The sequence below is a fragment of the Sminthopsis crassicaudata genome, chromosome 6, assembly GCF_048593235.1.
Source record: "Sminthopsis crassicaudata isolate SCR6 chromosome 6, ASM4859323v1, whole genome shotgun sequence".
Lineage (NCBI taxonomy): Eukaryota > Metazoa > Chordata > Mammalia > Dasyuromorphia > Dasyuridae > Sminthopsis > Sminthopsis crassicaudata.
The window spans coordinates 14,772,482-14,793,207 of NC_133622.1; positions in this window are offsets into that span (position 1 = coordinate 14,772,482).

Here is a 20,726-nt window from a genome sequence, read left to right on the forward strand (position 1 = left end):
ATACACACATGAGAGAGTTTTTTTCTAACTTGATTTATTTTTAATACACATTGCTTTATAAATCATGTTTGGAGAGAAAAATCGGAGCAAAAGGGAAAAACCATTGGAGAGAAAAAAAAAAAAAAAAAAAACAGAAAAAGAAGTGAACCTAGCATGTGTTGATTTATATTCAGTCTCCTTAGTTCTTTCCCTGGTTGCATATGGCATTTTTTGTCCAAAGTCTATCAGGATTGCTTTGGATCACTGGACCACTGAGAAGAACCAAGCCTTTCATAGCTGACCATGGTACATTCTTGCTCTTATTATGTACAGTGTCTTCCTGGTTCTGTTTGTTTCACTAAACATCAGTTCATGTAAATCTTCCCGTCTTTCTATAATTAGCTTATTCATCATATTTTGTATCCATTACCTCCATGTACCAAAACTTGTTCAGCCATTCCGCAATTGATGGGCAGCCACCCCTTTTCCAATTCTTTGTTATCACAAAAAAAGCTGCTGCAAACATTTTTTTGCATGGAACTTAATTAACTCTAATAAAAGGGAGGGAGGGAGGGAGGGAGGAGAGAGAGACAGACAGACAGAGAGACAGACAGAGAGACAGAGAGACAGACAGAGAAAGAGGAGGAGAAGAGGAGGAGGAGGAGGAGGAGGAGGAGGAGGAGGAGGAGAGGAAGAAGAGAAAGAAGGAAGAAAGAAAAAGAAAGAGATAAAGAAAGAAAGAGAGAGAGAAAAAAGAATGAAAGAAAGAAAGAAAGAGAAAAAGAAAGAAAGAAAAGAAGGAAGAGGGAGCAGAAGAGAGAGAGGGAGAGAGAGAGACAGAAACAGAGAAGGAGGAGGAAGAAAAGAAGGAGGAGGAGAAGAAGAGGAAGAGAAAGAAGGAAGAAAGAAAAGAGAGAAAGAGGGAAAGAGAGAGAAAGGAAAGGAAAGGAAAGGAAAGGAAAGGAAAGGAAAGGAAAGGAAAGGAAAGGAAAGGAAAGGAAAGGAAAGGAAAGGAAAGGAAAGGAAAGGAAAGGAAAGGAAAGGAAAGGAGGGGGAGGAAGGAAGAAAAAAGGAAAAGAAGGAAGGAAGAAAAAAGAAAGAAAGAAAAGAAGGAAGAAAGAGGGAGCAGAAGAGAGGGAGGGAGGGGGAGAGGGAAGGAGGGAGGGAGGGAAGGAGGAAGGAAGGAAGGAAGGAAGGAAGGAAGGAAGGAAGGAAGGAAGGAAGGAAGGAAGGAAGGAAGGAAGGAAGGAAGGAAGGAAGGAAGGAAGGAAAAGAAAGGAAGGAAAAGAAAGGAATAATTTGCCCAGAGAAGTAGTAATAGTCCATGCTTATTTGCTAGGTAGAACAAGGGGAGAAGCCATAAATTGAATTCAGGGTTCCTGACTCTTTCTATCTACCCCACAAATGTTCATATGTAGGTACAGATAGTGACCATATAAAAGAGGTACATCCCCATGCATACAGACATACATATTCTGCCACATATGTTGGAAACTCTTCCGTGGCTTTCGCTCCCCTCACTGCCAAGGGCTCAGTATCCTGACTTTTGCCCAGAACTTTCTAACGGTATCGCCCTCCCAATGTCTCTCTAAAGAGCTCTCTTGGGCTTCAGCTGAAAGGAATGATTTCAGTCATAGGAACTGAAGTAAGATTGCAGAGTCATTGATTTAGAGCTGTCAGGGACCCTGGTGGCTCTGGGGCCAAGCTGCCTCATGTGACAGCTAAATCCCAAACGAGTGTCAGGACTTGTCCGGGTTCATAGAAGGCATAAGAAGCAGAGATAGGGGTTCAGCCCAGGACCTTAAATCCCAAATTTCCTGCTCCCACCACTACTGCCTTTAGGGTTTGATCAGTAAATGCCTATAAAAAGGATCTCATTTTCTTTGTGTGTTTGCTATTACACACTCTGAATGAGAAGGCAGGATGACTATTTTGAAACAAATCTCATAATAACATCATCACCTTGAATTTTAAAAATTATTTTTAATCTGAGTAATTCAGTACAGTTCTCTCATTTGTCCTTAAACGACTTCAGTGGGTGGGAGAATTTGGGGCACGTAAGGCCTTCTCCTCCTCAAATCACGCCATGCTATAAGCTGCCAACTGAGGGGGAAAAAGGGAGTGTGAAAGGGAGACACACAGAGAGAAATACAGAGACAGAGACGGGGGGAAGGAGAAAGCAAGGGGGAGAGAGATAGAGAGACAGACAGAGACAGAGATGGAGAAACAGACAGACTTTTATAATGGTTCTATAACAGACAATCACAGGTCTAGTCCTTATCCCTATGTTCTAGTGGATGCAATACAAGATAGTCACCAAGGGAATAGTTACCCAACTTCCTGATTATCAAAAAATCAATTTCTAGCAGCACTCCATCATAAGAAATAAAAATTTATAGAGATATGGAAAAATGTGCCCTCCCCACCCAATTGTTTACTGATATCCTGACCATTTAGTCAATCTACAAACATTTATTATGCACTTCCTGTATACTGGAGATATGAAAAGGGGAAAAAATGAAACTGTGCTCACCATCCAGGAGATCATATTCTATTGGGAGATGCCATAAGTACTTCTATAAATAAATATGAAAATCCAAGGTAATTTGGGGGAGGATACTACTAGTATGTGTGGTAAGTTCTGTGTAGAAGGCAGTGCTTGAATTGAGCTTTAAGGAAAGTAGGAGTTCCTAAGAGGTAAAGGTCAAGAGAGTTTTATTATCTTAAGTTTACACATAAAAAAAAGTAAGACTCAGAGTTGAGCAACTTGCGAAAGATCTCACAGCTAATTGTCCTTGAATGCAAGTCTGCTCATTCTCCCTGAACTCATTCAATCCATAGGCAAAGCTGTTTCTATTCCTTGTGTTTGTGTTTCAGTGGGAAGACCTTCAATGGAGAGCTTTAAAAAATACAAAAAAAAGGGAAGTCATTGAAATAGAAAGGTTGACAGATCCATGATTAGAGCTGGTCTAGGAGCTCTGAGATAATGAGTCTATACCATGAAGTGTCTTGTGGACAAAGAAATGGTCCTTTAGCAGAAATGCTGAGATGAATGGGCTTTTCAATAGGGCAAAGATTTAATTCAATGGGGAAGCAATACAAGACGATGAAGGATTTTTATCGTTTATATTCTGGAAAGGAAATAGCATGAAGTTTTTCGTTAACAAAAACAACAGATCCAACATAAACATTCAGGGTTTTCTCTTGCCATCTTGTTTTCCTAGAAGTGATTCATTCTGACTCCACAATCAGAGTTTACTCTTCCCACTAGTGCTGTTTCTGCTGATTGTAGTACCTTTTAGATCCTAGTGCCTAGCACTGAGTAATGTGGAACACTGTAGGCGTTTAATTGGTGCTTGCTGACTGATGAGTTACATATGCAAACTGAGGACTGGGGCCCCCTTTCATAATTCATCCAGTTTTCAAATGATTTACAAAGCACTTTCTAGCATCTTATTTGATAAAGTGTCCTTGGGAGGCAGACTGCATTATTAGCTTTATTTTACATGTGAGGAAACTGAGGCCCAGAAAGATGTAAATGAATTATACACATGATTATCGGGGGGGGGGGGGAGTTTGAACTTCTCTTAGTGTACTGTGTATTGTGTAAGAAGATACTACATCTATCTGCCAATGGACAAAACAGCTTCTATTTCCCAAGCATTATAGAAAATACTATGGTTTGACAAAATGATGTTTTGGACTGAAAGATCTCTGATGTGTTCTCCTACTTAGGTGACCAACAACTCCTGTCCTGCTTATGCCTCAGTATAAGTGTCCACTGCCTCCTGACATCCTTCCCTCTTCCTTCCCTGCAATTACTAAAACTCTCCTGAAATTACTTTGTATTTACTTCCTTTATATTTTTGTATTTTTTAAAATCTGCACGCATGTCGATCTGCCTCCCTCAAGGAGAATAGAAATTCTTTGACTGTAGAGAATGTCACTTTCATTTTTGTTTTTAAGTCCAGCATGTGGCATAGAGCCTAGCACATTTATGGAGGCTTCCCACGCGTTTGTTGGATTGAACCTTCCGTTGGGTCCCACTTTAGGCTGACTCTTAACTGCTAGAGAATCTTTCTCCATAGCAAGTTTATATTTGCCTCATTGTAACTTTTCCCCATTATTCTGGATTCTCCTCCTCAGGGTCAAGTCTAAAAGGCCTAATCTTTCCTCATCACAGCCTTTTGAATAAATTAAGCCAGCAGCTCTCATGTGGTTTTCTCAGTTCTCCCTTCTGTGGGATAAGCACCCACAACTTTTTCCAACTAAGTTTGCTAGGGCAAAAAAAGCAACAGAATTTAATCAGACAAGCTCTCATCTGGAGGAAGGAAGGAAGGAAGGAAGGAAGGAAGGAAGGAAGGAAGGAAGGAAGGAAGGAAGGAAGGAAGGAAGGAAGGAAGGAAAGAAGGAAGGGAGGGAGGAAAGAAGGGAGGGAGGGAGGGAGAGAGGGAAGGAGGAAGGAAGGAAAGAGAGAGGGAAGGAGGAAAGGAGGTAGGAAAGGAAAAAGGAAACAGAAAGGAAGGAAGGGAGGGAGAAAGGAAGAAGAAAGGGAGGGGGAAGGAAGGAGGGAAGGAAGGCGGGAAGGAAGGAAGGAAGAACAAAGGAAGAAAGGGAGAGAGAGAGGGAGAAAGAATTGGAGGAAGGGAAGGAAGGAAAGAGAGAAGGAAGGAGGAAAGGAGGTAGGAAAGGAAAAAGGAAAGAGAAAGGAAGGGAGGGAGGGAGAAAGGAAGAAAAAAGGGGAGAGGGAAGGAAGGAAAGGAAGGAAGGAAGGAAGGAAGGAAGGAAGGAAAGGAGGGAGGGAGGGAGGGAGGGAGAGAGGGAGAGAGGGAGGAAGAGAAACATAAGGAATTTTGGTGAGGAATTTCTTGTGTAATCCAGAGCTAAAAACATCAATCCTGATGTGAACTTTGAGATCTAAGGATCTTTGCCTACCTCCAGCTTAGATAAGGTTAGAAAGTTAGAGTAAAATTTGCATTTCTGTTTTCCACGTTTATGAGGGGAGAGAGTACAAGGCTGGTAAAACAGAATGCGATTCAATGTTAAGCAGCCAGATCTATTTATTAATTGAAGACGGGCAGATTTAACTCTGTTGGCATTTAGGAGACTAGTGAACACAACCTCATGAAGATTAAGAGGCAGCATTGGGACTGTTTGTATTAGGAGTAACAGAAGTCATATGTGCCCTCAATTGACTTTTCATGTGTGTGTGTGTGTGTGTGTGTGTGTGTGTGTGTGTGTGAGAGAGAGAGAGAGAGAGAGAGAGAGAGAGAGAGAGAGAGATGGACTGGAATCCAGCTAGGGCCTACATGGAGCCCAATTACCAAACCCTCACTAGTTATGGCTCTAGTAATTGCTGGGCCTAGAATCAGAAGGAGTTTCATGAGATGAAAAGGCCCCACAAAAACATGAAGGGTGGTCTCTAGGACCCTTTTAACCAGCAGAACAACTTGTGTATAGCTCCTGAAGAATTGTGGCTACTTGGCAAAGAGCTAGAGAAATGGCCAGTCTGTTCTCTGACATACTGAGTGACCTTAAGCAAGTGACAATTTCTCATTTTCCTAAAACACTTCGTTAAGGTTATAATTTTCAGAGTAGGTGCCGACCTGCGTTAATAAAGGAAATTTCCTCACCTGGAAGTTCCTTAAAAATGAAATCCAAGGTAAAGTTCCTATCAATTCCTATTTCAAAAAGGAAGGGAAGGAAGGAAAGAGGGAGGGAAGGAAAAAGGAAAGAGAAAGGAAGAGAGGGAGGGAGAAAGGAAGAAGAAAGGGAGGGAGGGGGATGGAGGAAAGGAAGGAAGGAAGGAAGAAAGGAAGGAAGGAAGAAAGGAATTTTTGAGCCAAGAGTCTTTCTTCATAGAATGCCAGAGAAGCAGTTTTCTGCTTTTCCTGTGACCAAAATCATCTCTGTCATCTTGGAAAATAGAAGTTTGCACATAGGAATGAGCTATGGCGATAGCTGACCCCCATATTGCTCAGAGGGATATTTCTTGAAGCAATTCATAAACTTCTACAGAAGAAAAAGTATCCAAAAACCATAATAGTTTGGGCCTAGATTTCAATTAAATTCAAAAGCCATTTATTAAATGTATACTGTGAAAAAGTCACCATGCTAGGGAACCTATGTAAAAAGGCTGACAAGCTGAAACATCAATCAAGAGAGAATATTTATAATTCTTGGATACCGTCGGGTGTGGACGAATATAGATCGAAAAGATGGATCCAGTCCGGATCTTATCCCGATTCAGGAAAACCTGTCAGTTATCTAAGCCAGTTAGGTCCTAGCCTGGTTGGAGGCCTGCATGACAGACAGTCACCCTGTAACCTTAGAGATGGAAAATGTGGCTCTTGTCAAAGGCCTGACATACTTCTGCCCCATATGGGCTCAAGCGGCCCCATGAAACCTTGTGGAAGCCCTCCAAAATTTCAGGATAATCAGTCATATTTAGAGATGGAACTTGCTAAGCAAGTAATAAATCTGGCTTCTAACTTTCCTCATTCCTCCTTAAGGAAACAAAGGAACAATTCTCTGTTAAAAATATTAAAGGTTACTGTTAGTTTTTTCTTTCTTTTTTTTTTTTCTTTGTCACAACCAGAATTACAGGGTCCTTCTTTAAATACGGCCTTTGTTTACACTGACAGTTTCTCCTGATATATTCCTAAATCATTTTTTGTCATACAGGGAGAAACTCATGAAGGTAGAGCATTATCCAGTAAGACATGACAAATCAATCCAGATTCGTGGGAAACCAGAAATGAGTCAGCAGTGTTAGAACTGCCTGAAATTTGGCATTTCAGGGGGAAAATGAGGGGGAGGAGCTAGGGAACCTTGAAGAGAATTTCACAGAGAATCAGCTATTCTCTGAAATATTGGTAAACGTTCTTTCCAAGCATAAAGTCCCGGAATCCTTTCCCATTATTTGGAAGAATATGAGCCAAATTTCCAGGGGATCATATTTGGAATTTCTGAGATCATCAAAGCATGAATTAGTCGGAGAGGCCCCCAAGCAAGACCACTTCTGGCAGAATGTCCAGAACTGCATAAGGAGGGATCAGGGAAAGCACTGAGAAGGAAGAACCTGGGGTTCTCCTATGGCACCCCACCACGGCGTCACTCTCATGCCTTCTGCTACCCCCTTCCCAGGGCTATTTTTTCAGCCAATACTGAAATTAAACCCGGAGACATGACAAATGAAGTATAACAGTGTGTGCTGAGCCCTGGTCCTAACCTCTTAGCCTAATCTTTTCCCCTAAATGACCCTGGTAACAATAACAGACTGTTATACGTAGGTTAGAAGTAGAAATTAAAGGGAACTGTGGGAGAAATCTGATGATCAAAGATGATGCTATGTCCCTAGGTTTTCACTGCAGAGGAGCTAGCAATCCCTTACAAAAATAACCTAAAGGACATAGGAGAAGATGAAAAATTACCTTTTCTTCATTGATTTCTGAACCTTGAATAACATCGTATGATATTTATGTCTCCTTAAGTTGATAGAGAGAACTTCTCAAGAATTTGTCTCCATTCCAAGCAACGACAAGAAATTTAGAAGCAGGAAGGACCTTAAAGGTCATCCAATGCAAGCATCATAAGAGTAATTTACAGGTGAGAAAATCTAAACCCAAGAAGTTTAAATGAAAGATTCTAGTGTAGCAGCCTGACTGAGGCTCCTCAGTCCTCCTCCATTCAGTAGACAAACAGCTTCTTACTTTTCCCTTCAAGGTCAAAGGTAAATACTGTGCATGAGTTTGGGAATCTCAGAAACAACAGCCACATTGTCCCATACTCATACTGCCCCAAACTGGCACATCCCTCTCACCAGAGACCAAGTTCCACCAGCTCAGCTTCCTGAAGAACTTGAGATAACTCTTCTGGAACTCCATTTCATTCTGACATCCTATTCATCTCGCTGTTTATTTTCCCATCACTGACCCTAATCTTATTAGGAAACCTCAGAGAATGTCAGCAAGGGCAGAAGGTAGCTTTCCCCCCCCACAAGTTACCCCAGAACGCATGTAATACCTTAAAATTGTCATTGATTGAAACTGGTAATTCTAAGTGAGCAATTTCAAACTATTTTCCCTCTATTTGTTACTTCCTTTAGAGTTTTCTTAAATGGTAGTGGAGATGACCAATGAGGCATCGAAGACATGAAAGTGGAGAGAGGAGAAATAGGTGGGGTGAGAAAAAAGGGGGGAGCATTAAGAGAAAGGGAGAAAGGAAAGAAGGGAAGGAAGAGAGGAAAGTGGAGAAACCAAAGTTAAGAATATAGAAATTTGATGATCCAGAGCTCACATTTAATGATCAGGCTGATCCTCCATTCATATAGCTGCCTACAAAATATGATTTGCAAGGCACTAAAAGTAAGAGGGAAATAAGTATTTATATAGCACCAGCTGTATACCCAGGTATGTGCCAACTGCTTTACAAATATCTCATCTGATCCTGACAACAATCCTGTGATGTAGATTATAATCTTTTTTGTTTTGTTTGATTGTTTTACAGTTGAGGAAATTGAGGCAGACTGAAATTAAGTGATTTTCCCAGGATCACTCAATTACTAAGTATCAGAGGCTGGATTTAAACTTGAGATTTTCCTGACTCTAGATCCAGTGCCCTGCTCTATCTACCTCCTTCACTGAAAGACTATGTTCCCTTAAAAAAATGACATAAATTCAAAAAGGTTTTAAGTAATTATCATGTGGAAGACCAAGCCCCTTGGCACAACACCAACCACCCCAAAATTCCCCTATTCAAAAAACCTATTTTCTATTGAATAAAGGGAAAACCGAGTCAGTTGAGGAAGTGGAAGATTAGGATGTTTTGGGGAATATTAAGATGCATGGTGAGGTTCTTTTATATGAATGCTGAAGGTGGAATAAAGAGGCTCGGAATTAGTATAATTCATTGAAGAAAAAAAGGAGAATATTCTGGGGATCAATAGATAATAACTACTAGACAATGGGTTGGGTTATGAATTTGGATAGAATAAATCATAAAGGAAAGTTGCTACATGATGGCATTGAAGAGAGAGAGTCTGGAAATATCAGTAGACAATAAGTAGTGTTTTGACTTCTCCCAGGACTAGTATCTTAGTTTCTTCATTGGTTTAAAAAATTGTAAATAAATAAATAAATAAATAATAATAATAATAATAATAATAATAATAATAATAATAGCACCTCCCTTCTAGAGTTCTAGTGAAGATCAAATGAGATAACATCTATAAGGTATTCAGCACAGCACCTGGCACATAGTAAATGCTATAGCAATATTAACTATCATTACTAAAGAGAAAACTGAAACTGGAAAGATGGCGAGGGATGCCATGTTATCTACTGAGAGCCAGGACTCCATGAGTGCTAGAAGATAGAATTATCAAGGATGAGCTGTAAAAATCAAGAGAAATCTATGGAATACTGGGGGAGAGTTCCATAGGATCCAGTGGATGGGGCAGAGCAGAGCTGAATTATAAAGAATGAAGGAGAAGAGAGTTGGCACAAGATTTCGGGTGGACCCTTTGTTCTTTAGTTGCTTTGTTTCGTGGCTCAATATCACTGGGATCTGAAGAGTAAAGGGAGTAGGAGTATGATAACATTAGGAAATGATTCCTATTAAATGACCAGAGGAGCTCTTCAAAAAATAATAATAATAAAAGAAATGAAAATGAGAAATATAAATTAATAAAATATCTACCATAACTTTAAAGTATGTAAAACACATTGAATCTGTTATTCATTTATACCCATAAAATCTTGTACGGTAGCTGCTATGCTGATCCCATTTTACAAATGAGGAAACTGAGGTTGAAGGGTTAATTAACATGCCTAGGATCATATACTTAATGACTGCGGCAGGATTTGAACTCAGGTCTTCCTGACTCCCAAACCAGGGCTTTGTCCACCAGAGTATGTAGCTATCAGCTAATTAGAAAGTTGAAATTATAGCAATATTTTTTTTTATTACCCCATCCTAGTAAGGCTATACAGATGGATAATAGCTGAATCCCATTCAAAGAAGGGCAGCGTAGGCTGGAGCACATTTGGGAAATGGGTCTGCCTAATAAAACCACCAAATCTGCATTTTCCATCAAAGGACATCATTTTAGTGCTCATTTTGACTTCTCCCCGGACCTTTCTCCAATGACCTTATATGGATGAATCATGGGATACCACTGAAATCTCAGAAGAATGAAGATGGCACTTGGCCCAAAAGGTGGTGGGAACACAAACACACACACACACACACACACACAGTTGGCCAATGAGACTTTCGTGGAAGAAGTTGCATATGACACGATGAAGGATATATTCAGAAAAGAGGTGATACAACTGTTCTAGAATGAGTTAAAATACACAACCTGAACACTGTATAGGTTAACCATCAATTTTTGAGAACCAGAGGTTAGTTTCCTGATCATAAAAGTACATTTCCTTTATGACTTTTATGATGGGTCCCTTCTCACCTGTCTGGTGCTTCTTTTACTATTTCCTCTCGTTCTCCAAGTTTAACTCCAAAGATTCTATCTTTGCCCCTCTTTTCTCTTTAACTCTCTGTGTCTCTGTCTCTGGATGTTTCTCTCTGTGTCTCTCTCATATCTTTGTCTCTCTGTGTCTTTTTATCTCTGTTATCTACCTGTTTCTCACTCTTGTCTCTTTGTGTGTCTCAGTCTCTATCTCTGTGTCTCTGTGTGCCTTTCTGTTTCTCTAAATCTGTGTTTCTCCTTTTTTTCTTCTCCCCTGTTTCCTCCTTTTCCCTGCTTCTGTATTCCCCCTACCTGGGAGGCATCTCTACTGATTGCCCAGCTGATACTTCAAATGCCATCTGTTGAATACAGAATCCATCATTTCCTCACTCTTTCCCCAAGAGCTGAACCTTCTCTTGACTTCATTATTTCTGTTGATTGACTCATCATTCCTCCAGTTACTCAGGCTCAAGACTTCAGGGCCATCTTTGACTTTTCTTCCCTTTCCTCAGTGACCAAATCTCTCTCCACTACCTCCTTCACATACCACTAAAGTGTTCTAAGAAATGTTTAACAACTCTTTTCTCAAAAAAAAAAAAATATATATATATATATATGTGTGTGTGTGTGTGTGTGTGTGTGTGTGTGTGTATGTGTGTGTGTGTAATACACTTTTGAGTTTAATTTGCGTAATTAACATTTTCTCCATCACTATCTCAAAACTAGACAATCAATAAAACAATAAATCAATCCCTGATTTGTAGGATTTTCTAGTTCCTGAGGTGTGAATGATAATTCACAGTGAAAGTTGTAAAAATTTATCTATAGGCTTCATGAGCAAGCCCTACCTGGCTGTTTTCCAGGCCCCGCAATCTCCCTTCTTCAGGCCCCACAGCTTCAACTATCTGAGAACATTCCTTCCAAGAGGAGATAAACTATGGTTTAAAAGCTCTTCCCTATGGAACGGTGGAAAAGGTGCCATATTTTTAATACTTCAGAGCTGGAAGGACCTTTAGAGATCATGTCCCAGTATCTTCACTGGAGACAGATGAGACTCAGAAAGTCTAGAATGGTACCTCCAGTCTTAGAAAAGGAGAGAAACTAGATCTATTATTTTACTGGTCTAAGGAAAAAGCAAGTGAGGAAATGAGGACCAATGGATATATCGGTTTCACCTTTTCAGTTTCTAGTTTGTAAGTCACCTAGTCAACTGAGAGTAGACACTATCCCTAATACAAGTGCCATCAAGTTGGAGGGGCTACCAATGGACCATGTAAAGGAAGGGAAAGGACCGTGTAAAGGGGGAGGGATGCTAAAAGACAGTCATAAATACCCTTTGAGATAGAGCCTGGTAATATTGGCCCGGGCAGCTAGATGGTGCAATGGATAGAGTACCAGGTCTTAAGTCAGAAAGATTCATCTTCCTGAGTTCAAATCTGGTCTCAGACTCGTAGTAGCTGTGACCCTATTAAAGTTGCTTAATCCTATTTGCCTCAGTTTCCTCATCTATAAAATGAGTTGAAGAAGGAAATGGCAGACCTCTCCAGCATCTTTGCCAAACAAATTCCAAATAGGGTCACTAAGAATTGAAAATGATTGAACAAAATATTGATTTGGAATTTTGGGGAATATTGAGGGTTAGGGAAAGAAAATATTCCCTACTTACTTCTTAGTTTTCTAGCACCTTTTCGTAAGTAGTCAAAAGAGTTGTGACAACTGCTTCACTTGGTCTTTAAATCCATACTCCAGGACTCTCGTACTCCTGAGTTTATGTCACTACCATTTTGTCTTGTATTTGCTAAAAATTCCAGCAGCCTTGTAGTATCTGCTCTCTGGCTTTTTGAAGATTTGGCACCTCCTGTTTAAATATGTGTTCCTTTTATTATCCCTCTCCTCCTCTTTCCCCTTCCCCTCCCTATTTCCTTCTCTTTCTTCCTTCTCTCTGCTCTTCTCCCTGTCCCTCTCTTTCCCTTTCTCTCCCCTTTCCTCTCCCCCCTCTCCTTCTCCCTGTCCCTCTTCCTCTCTCTCTCCCTCTCCCTCTTCTTCACCCACCCTCTCTCTCTCTCTCCCTCTTTCCTTCTCCCTGTCTCCCTCCCTCCTTCTCTCCCCCCTCTCTCCCCCTCCCCTCTTCCCTCTCTCTTCCCTCTCCACCCCCATTTTTTCAACCAGGAAATAGTGATCAAATTCCTTGAATATTCTTGAATGGGAGTCCTTGTCCCAACTTTCTTTCCGCTAGGCTCTCCTAGTATTTCTTCCTTCCAAAATCTGCACTTTATAAACAATCTGGTACAGCACTGAGAATTCTAAATGTTCGTTTTCTGGCACAGGTGCCCACTAACAGAATCGCTTCCCTTTGCAGACCAGCTCTTTTCATTTGGACACGCAGCCTGGTCAGTTCATTTTCCTGTATGCACTGGACAGGATTTCTGTACCATAGCTACACAGGTGTAGCCTTTAGCAGTTTCAAAATCTCCAATTCATTTCTGGGTCTTCTCTCTCCCCCTCTCCTGCTCCATTTGTTCTGTTGATACTGTGTTTACAGGATTTCTCACATCTTTTCTCTCCATTTTCTCCCCCCACCCTTTCTTTAAGGATTTTTTATTTTTTGTTTTTTATCCTGGGGGATAAATACTGAAGCTCTTTCTCTTTCATACCTATGCCCTTTATTTACACATCTCACCTGGACTCCATTCTGTAGCACACTTTTTCCCTTCTCAAAACATTATCAAAACACATTTCCTAATGCAGAGATCTTAGAATACCATTTTCTAAAGAAGTCTCAGTGCTTCACCATTGCCTACCAAATAAAAAAATATGCTTCTTTGCTAGACCAGAAGGCAGGAAGACCTGAGTTCCTAGTTGTGTGACCCTGAACGATTCACTCAACCTGTGTCTGCCTCAGTTACCTCAACTGTTAAATGGGTTTATAATAGCACCTACCTCTTAGAGTTATTGTAGTTATTAAATGAGATGATATTTATTAAGCGCCAGGAACATCAGAAAGATTTAATCAATGCTTGTTTCTTTCTTTCCTTTATGTAAAGTGCCATATTCATGTTGGCTGTCATATTTTTAAATTATTGTCAAAGCCCAGTATCTGGCTTCAACTTGTGCTTTCAGCCTTATTTAGTACTATTTTCCCCTTCACAATTCTATAGATCTTCAAGGATGAAGTCTTCTTCCAATAACCTCCCCCTGACGTAGGTAGTGCAAATGTTCCTCTCCATTTCCCAGATGAGAAAACTGAGGGCAGAAAGATGAGGAGTCTTTCCCAGAGTCACACAGCTAGTAAATGGGATTCAAGCTCAGACATCCCATCTCTGAGTTAAAGTTCCAGATAAACACAAAAATCCTGGCTCCAAGCCCATTATTATCTTATCGAAGATTCTACTTCATTCTCTGTCTGGCCACACACACACAATACATACACACACACACACACACACACAATACATACATATACAATACACATACAATATATCACACACAGTATATACACACACAAAATAGACAGATAGATAGATAGATGGATAATCTATACACACACACAATACATACGCATACAATACATACACAATATATATACACACACATACAAAATAGACAGACAGATAGATATATAGATGGATGGATGGATGGATAATCTATACAGATAATCTATACACACATACAATACACACACCTACAATACACACACACACACACACACACACACACACACACACACACACACACACACACACACATTCTACCTTCCTCTTCCCTGATCTCATTCTGCCTTCTCAGCAAACTTCTCTCTCATCTGCTCTTGCTGACAGCATCCTCCTTCAAAACTTAGCTCACCTCTCTTTCCCTCATTACCCCTTCTCAAATTTCCTCTGACTACAGGGAGTCCTTTGGCTTCTTCAGTCCACACAATTTACTCTTTCCTCTATTCAGAAGAAAGAACATTAACAATCTGAAGCCTGACTCTTAGTACCCACATGACCTTGGCTAAGTCACAACCTCTATGGAGATTTCTTAAATTACAAAGTGAAGGCCCTTTAGAATTCGAATTCTAGATCCGGATGCCAGTTCTAGATCAACCATCCTATTTTAAACTTATTTTGTGTCTGAACGGTATATAGTTTTATCCTCCAATATTGTCGGCTTTAATCTATAACAATGCAATTGCACACGGCAGGCATTCAGCAAGTGTCTGTTGAACTAAATTTAATAGAAAAGTAATTTTGTGCCATAAAGGTAGGTTGATAATGGAGAAACAGAGATAGGGCTTTGGAGGAATTAGCATCCCTCTTTTAAGAAACACTAACATTTCGAAATAGGATTCACTTATTAATGAATCTGTGTAGCTTCTACTTGTGCAGCAAGGCTGCTGCCACTCAGGGACTCCAACTTTGTGTGCGTGAAATGAGTTAATGTAGTCACTGGATGACATGCTATTTTTATTCCTTCTTCAGATCAACCGTAGCTTAACAATGCATTTCAGAACTCTGCTGATGGAAGCTCCACCTGAAACCTGTTCTTTTAGATAAGTATCTTCATCCCATTCATCGTTTTGAGAAAAGAAATCTTACTGCAAAGGAGCATTTTCATCTGCTTTGGTTTCAGTCTGAGATAAACCAGGCCTACTGAAAACCTAATTAATATCAGTCACCTGGAAAAGCAAAATTGGGAGGGAACGAGCTCTTATTTCTTGATAAACAGATTACTGGTGATGGGGATGTGTGGGGATGTGACAATTCAGGCGGCTGTGGAACTAAGAGAAATGACACATTTCAGTCAGGGCCTATGAAAGGGACAAGCAAATCTCTCTAGCTTCTGTCCAGGGTAGCTTGATTTTGATTTTTGCTTTGAATTACAGGCCCTGCAAAAATCACTACATCCTCAGAGCCTTGAACTAAAAGTCGTCCTTTGGCTCAATGAATTTAGTCCAGTCTCAAGTGCAGTTCCATTCCTGTTTACAGGACTCTGGTTACTTCCCCCTTCCCTCCTTAGTCGGAGAAATAGAAACTGGATGATGCATGATCCAAAGAATGTGAAATTAAACTCATGTGGCTAATCAATCAGCAGATGTTTCTGTTACTTTGCTGTAGACTGGGAAGATATAAATTCAAAGAGTAAAAGAAATTCTGAAGGACAGGAGAACCTTGAAAAAGGACAGACTCCAAAGTGATCAATAGCTCAGGAGTGAGTACAGAGGTACTCACTCCTATAGAACAGCTCTTTTTTCAGGTATGTTCAGGACAGGTAGAAAACCATCAGCAGAGGAATCTGAACAGGAGGCAGCCATAGAGTCTGATTGTAATATGGGAATAGTCATATTTGCACTTTCTATTTTCATAGGATTGTTGTGAGCAGAGGACTCTGTGAATTCTCAAGCCCCACTAAACCATGAGTCATTATTAATACTTTAGGAAACGACTCTGTAATAGCAAATGCTAAGTAAAACTGAAAAAGTAAAGAACATCTTGGAGGTTCAATACTGGTTTAAGTGCTTAATACATGCAGGGGTGAGCTCTAGATGGAATACAAAGACCAAAATGAAGATCAGGGAAGGCTTCATGAAAAAAGTTGCAGGTCACTCCATCATGACAAAAGCTAAGTAAAACTGAAAAAGTAAAGAACATCTTGGAGGTTTGATACTATTTTATTAAGTGCAAGAAAAGAGCTCTAAATGGAATACAAAGACCAAAATGAAGATCAGAGAAAGCCTCATGGAAAAGGTCGCAGATCCCTCCATTGAATCTTATAGAAACACAAGTATGCTGAGAGTGTACTTGTGCAGTATGGGGATGCAGATTGAACAGTGTGAATTTGCTGAAATCACTTCAATTTTGCTCACATTTATAGGTTTGATTACAATGGGAGATTAATAATCTATCTCATTTGTGTCTTTTAAACTTCATGATCTAGATCAGATTAAAAAAATAGGTTAAAAATATAAATCACTAAAGCTGGGGAAAACTTAGAATATAGATTTTTAGCATGAGGAGTTTTCGATATCATTTATATCCCAACTCTTATTTACAAGTGGGGAAAGGAAGAATCAGTGTGAGTAAGAGACTTTTTTAATGTGACAGAGTACATTAAAGGCAGAGGCAAAATGAGGATCTTGGAAAATTAGTTTTAGTCCAGTTTTGGGGGGTGTTTTTGTTTTTGTTTGTTTTTTGCTGTTTTGTTTGTTTGTTTTGCCTTGGATGCTGGACATTTATTTCATTTCATAGGCTTTCAGAGCATTTTCTACCAAAAAAAAAAAAAAAAAAAAAAAAGTAGCTTGGGAATAAATGAAGTTTGTTTTTTGCACAACAAATCAATTAAGAGGTGCTTACAAGTGTGGGTTGGAAACCCCTTCAGGTACAGATGCTTATCAAATTCCCTCTTTTTTAGAATGTGGGAGTGAGGAAAAATAAAGGAGGGAAAACTTATTGTATTCATAAAAAGAGAAAGAGCTGCAAAGTAAAAGGACCAGATGCCAATTACTGTGATAAACTAAGCTTTCTTTTATCTCTTCTTCCTCAGAAATGCTGTTCTGAAAGTATAACTTATTATTTTAAATTTATAAACATAATAACTTTTTTAGTAGATAAATGATCAAAGGATATAAACAGGCAATTCTCAAGGGAAGAAATCCAAGCTATCGAGAGTTATTTTAAAAAGGCTCCAAATCACTAATAATCAGAGATGCAAATTAAAAAACCCTGAAATTTCATCTCACATTCAAAGTTGGCAAAAGGTGGCAAAATAGGGAAGTGACAATTGTCAGAGGGTATGGGGAAAACAGCTTCAAGTTAGTGCAACCATTCTAGGAAGCAATTTGGAATCACTCCCCAAAGTTACAAAATTGTTTATACCTTTTGCCCTGGCAAATGCTACTACTAAGTTTAAGCCCCAAAGGAATCCAAAGCCTTATCTGCATAAAAATATTTGTAACAGATTTTTTTTCCTACTTTTTAAATGATGACAAGGAATTAATAACTAAGAAGTGACCATCAATAGGGGACTGATGGAATAAATTATAGCATACAAATATTCTATTGTATTGAAAGAAAAGAGGAAGATGATGGTTTCAGAGAAGCCTGGGAAGAATACAGTGAAGTACATGGAGAATTTAATAAGGTGAAAAAAGAAGAGCAAAGCTAATTTGTGACAAAAATACCAAAATGAACAACTTTGAAAGACAAATAGATAAAAAGATTCAACATGATTTTAGAGTATCAATAATGAAGAATTCTGCCCGTCTCTTAAAAGAGAGGTGTTGGACACAGGGTGTGGGAATAAGATATATTTTTGGACATTGAAGAATTCTGCCCATCTCTTAAAAGAGAGGTGTTGGACACAGGGTGTGGGAATAAGATGTATTTTTGGACATGGCCAATATGGGATTGTGTTTTGCTCGACTATGAATATTTGTTACCAGGGTTATGTTTTAATTTGTTTTTTCCCTAGAATGAGGGAAACGAGGGAGAGAGAGAAGGTACTTCTCAAATGAAAAAGAGAAAAAAAAATTAATTTAAAGAGAAAAAAACAAAACAAAACAAAACACACGTTCCAGGCTAAGTCAATCTGAGCCACTGGTATACTGTGGTATTGTGGGACTTTTCTCAAACCAGACTCCCCAACTGAATGCCAGCTAGCATCTTCCAGAAGGAAGCACAGTTTTTTTCTACTGTGTCTATCCATCCTCCTTTCAACAATTCTTTCTTACTTGGCCCGTGAAATGAATCAGGGAGAGATTATTCTGGGCAAATTGGTAGTAAAACCCTGATGCAGACAGTTCCTGGTCTGATTGCAGCCTGGCTTCCACTTATTGAATATCACATCAAGTAGTGGTTCAAGGGTTTCAAAGAAGAGTCAGAGGGGGGGGAAAAAGCTGCAAAGTTTTTCAAGGTTCTTACTGCATTGTTATCAGGTCATGGATCTAAATGTCAGAGTTGTATGGCTGATTTGAAACCGATTTGGTCATTTTTTTTCATTTTTATCTGCATGCATGAAGTGCTTTGGAATACTGAAACCATTTAGAATCATATTTAGTTTGTAACAGTTCAATTAACTTAAGTGCTGGAACATGCTCCCTTCTTGGTAACTAGTTTAATCGGTTACTAACTATTACAAGAGAAGAATGCCTGAAGTGCTAGGGGCTAGCAAATACCCATTGGAAAAGACATATTCTTGCATAGGGGAAAGAAAAGCAAAGAGCCCCAATGACAAAAAAGTTGGGAGCTATGGGCCCTGGCTTCCCAAAAGGAGGGAGAGTCCCTTATTCCTAAATTACCCCCCTCCCACCCGCAAAAAAACCACCCCACCAAAGCGCCTGAGCTGAGTTTATAGCTGACATTGTGATTTTTACAACCTCCCATTTCCCTGGAACAATTTTTATAACCATTCAATAAGCAAGGTGAGGGAGTGGATCAAGGGTTGAAGACTTTAAAAGTTATTACAGAAATGTGCTTCTCCTCGAGCTTAAGTGATAAATAGGAAACAAAAGTAACTACTGGAGCCCCCCAAAGGGGTGATAATCTAGGCTTCTTGCCTTTGCCTTCTAGGGGTTCCAAATACTGACAGGGAGAAAGATTGCTAATTAGTGGGCTAGTGTTTTAGGGGGTTATTGGATTGGGGGGGAGGGGGCTAAGTGTATTCTAAAATAATGTTTTTCTTAGATATGTATCTTTGTTTTGTTTTGTTATTAAAACCATCCCTCACTCTACCACTATCTATATTAGACTAAGTATCTTAACCTCTTTTGATCTTAGCTCCCTATTTGATTTCTAAGAGTTCCAGCTAGCCTAACATCCAAAAAAAATTAGATTAGATTATCCCTTTAGGCTGCTTAGTCCTTTCCCTATTTAGCATAAAGACTAGTTAGGTTTTATAGACTACTTAGTGATGGATGGCATTGAACAACACTCATTAAAATGCAAATGTGTAGAAGGGTGTGGTGACATATTAACATAATAGCAATTGATTAGGTTGCCAGACTTTCCATAGATCCAGGGGTGGGGGGGACATTGAAGCAAGACTAGAATTAAGGTAGGGAAAGATCTGGTTAGGTTTGGGAATGGGAGTAGTTTCCTGAGGCTGAGCCTGAAGGTGTTCTTGTGATTAGGGATCCAAGATAGCTCAGGGAGGGGCCTGGGAGCATTAACCATCTGGGAGCAGGTAGAGAAGTGGTGAGGGGGAGAGATATTTAAGAACCACTTTCCCCATTTTACCAAGTTGCTGCAGAAAAATAACCGATTTCATCTGCTGAATATTCTGATGTTCATTTTAAGGTTGACAACTGATTAATATCTCTTTCTGGTTAAGCAGCATCAAGGGCACTGTCAAGCAAGCCAACCCAACTAGAAAGAGAAATACAGGGTTTAGGTGATATATTAGAAGGGAAAAGCTAAGGTCTTCTATCTTTAGGCAAGGTGGGGAAGGGGAGGAGGAGGGAGGATGGTGTTGGCAGTAATGATATGAAGGGAACAGAACTGTGGAGAGAAAAGCAGACAGATTTACTAGGTGAAATCACCCAGGACTTCCACCTTAATAGGCAGAAGTCAAACTAGCACTCTGAGATAACATGAAATGCCAGACCCAAAGGAGGGAGGTATGACAATGTGACTACACTGCACTATTCCCTTTCTACCAAGGTTATGCATTGTTCCTTGTCTTTCAGATCTGGGGTAGGATGCCAGCAGTCCAAGAGCCAGTTCAGTGTGTAGTCTTGAAAACTTACCCAGCTGCAATGCATTTGATGCATTTTTTCCAGTGCTCTTTAATTCTGTATAGGTCATTCTTATCTCACAGGCAGAGAAGTGAGTGGAATCTTTAGTCTTACTAAGTGGTTATACAGCCAAATGAACATTTTGTTTACATATTTTGCATTACCCAATAAGATAATTAGGAAGACTGAATGTTCTTAAGTTGTTTCTCTAGTAATGGTGGATGGATTTGTATTAACCCATCCACACTCCATATGTATTCTGATCTGTAAACAATGATACATGGAGTGTGACTCCTGGTCAGGGAGATGCAGCCTGGCTTTGAGACTATATGGATGGCCTCATTTTTATCTCTGCATTTCTAGTGTTTAGCATCTTAACTGAAATGTTTTCTCTCAAACACACAGAAATCAAACCAATGGTAAAAGAAAGAAAACACAAGGGCCACAGTTAATTCTCATGGCTGTGTGGCAATCTGTCAAACATTTCTATAGTCCTTTGGAAATACTGTATCTATTTAGAAATCCCAGAGATCTTGGAAGATTGGGATCTTAGATCTTTGATCTGTCAGG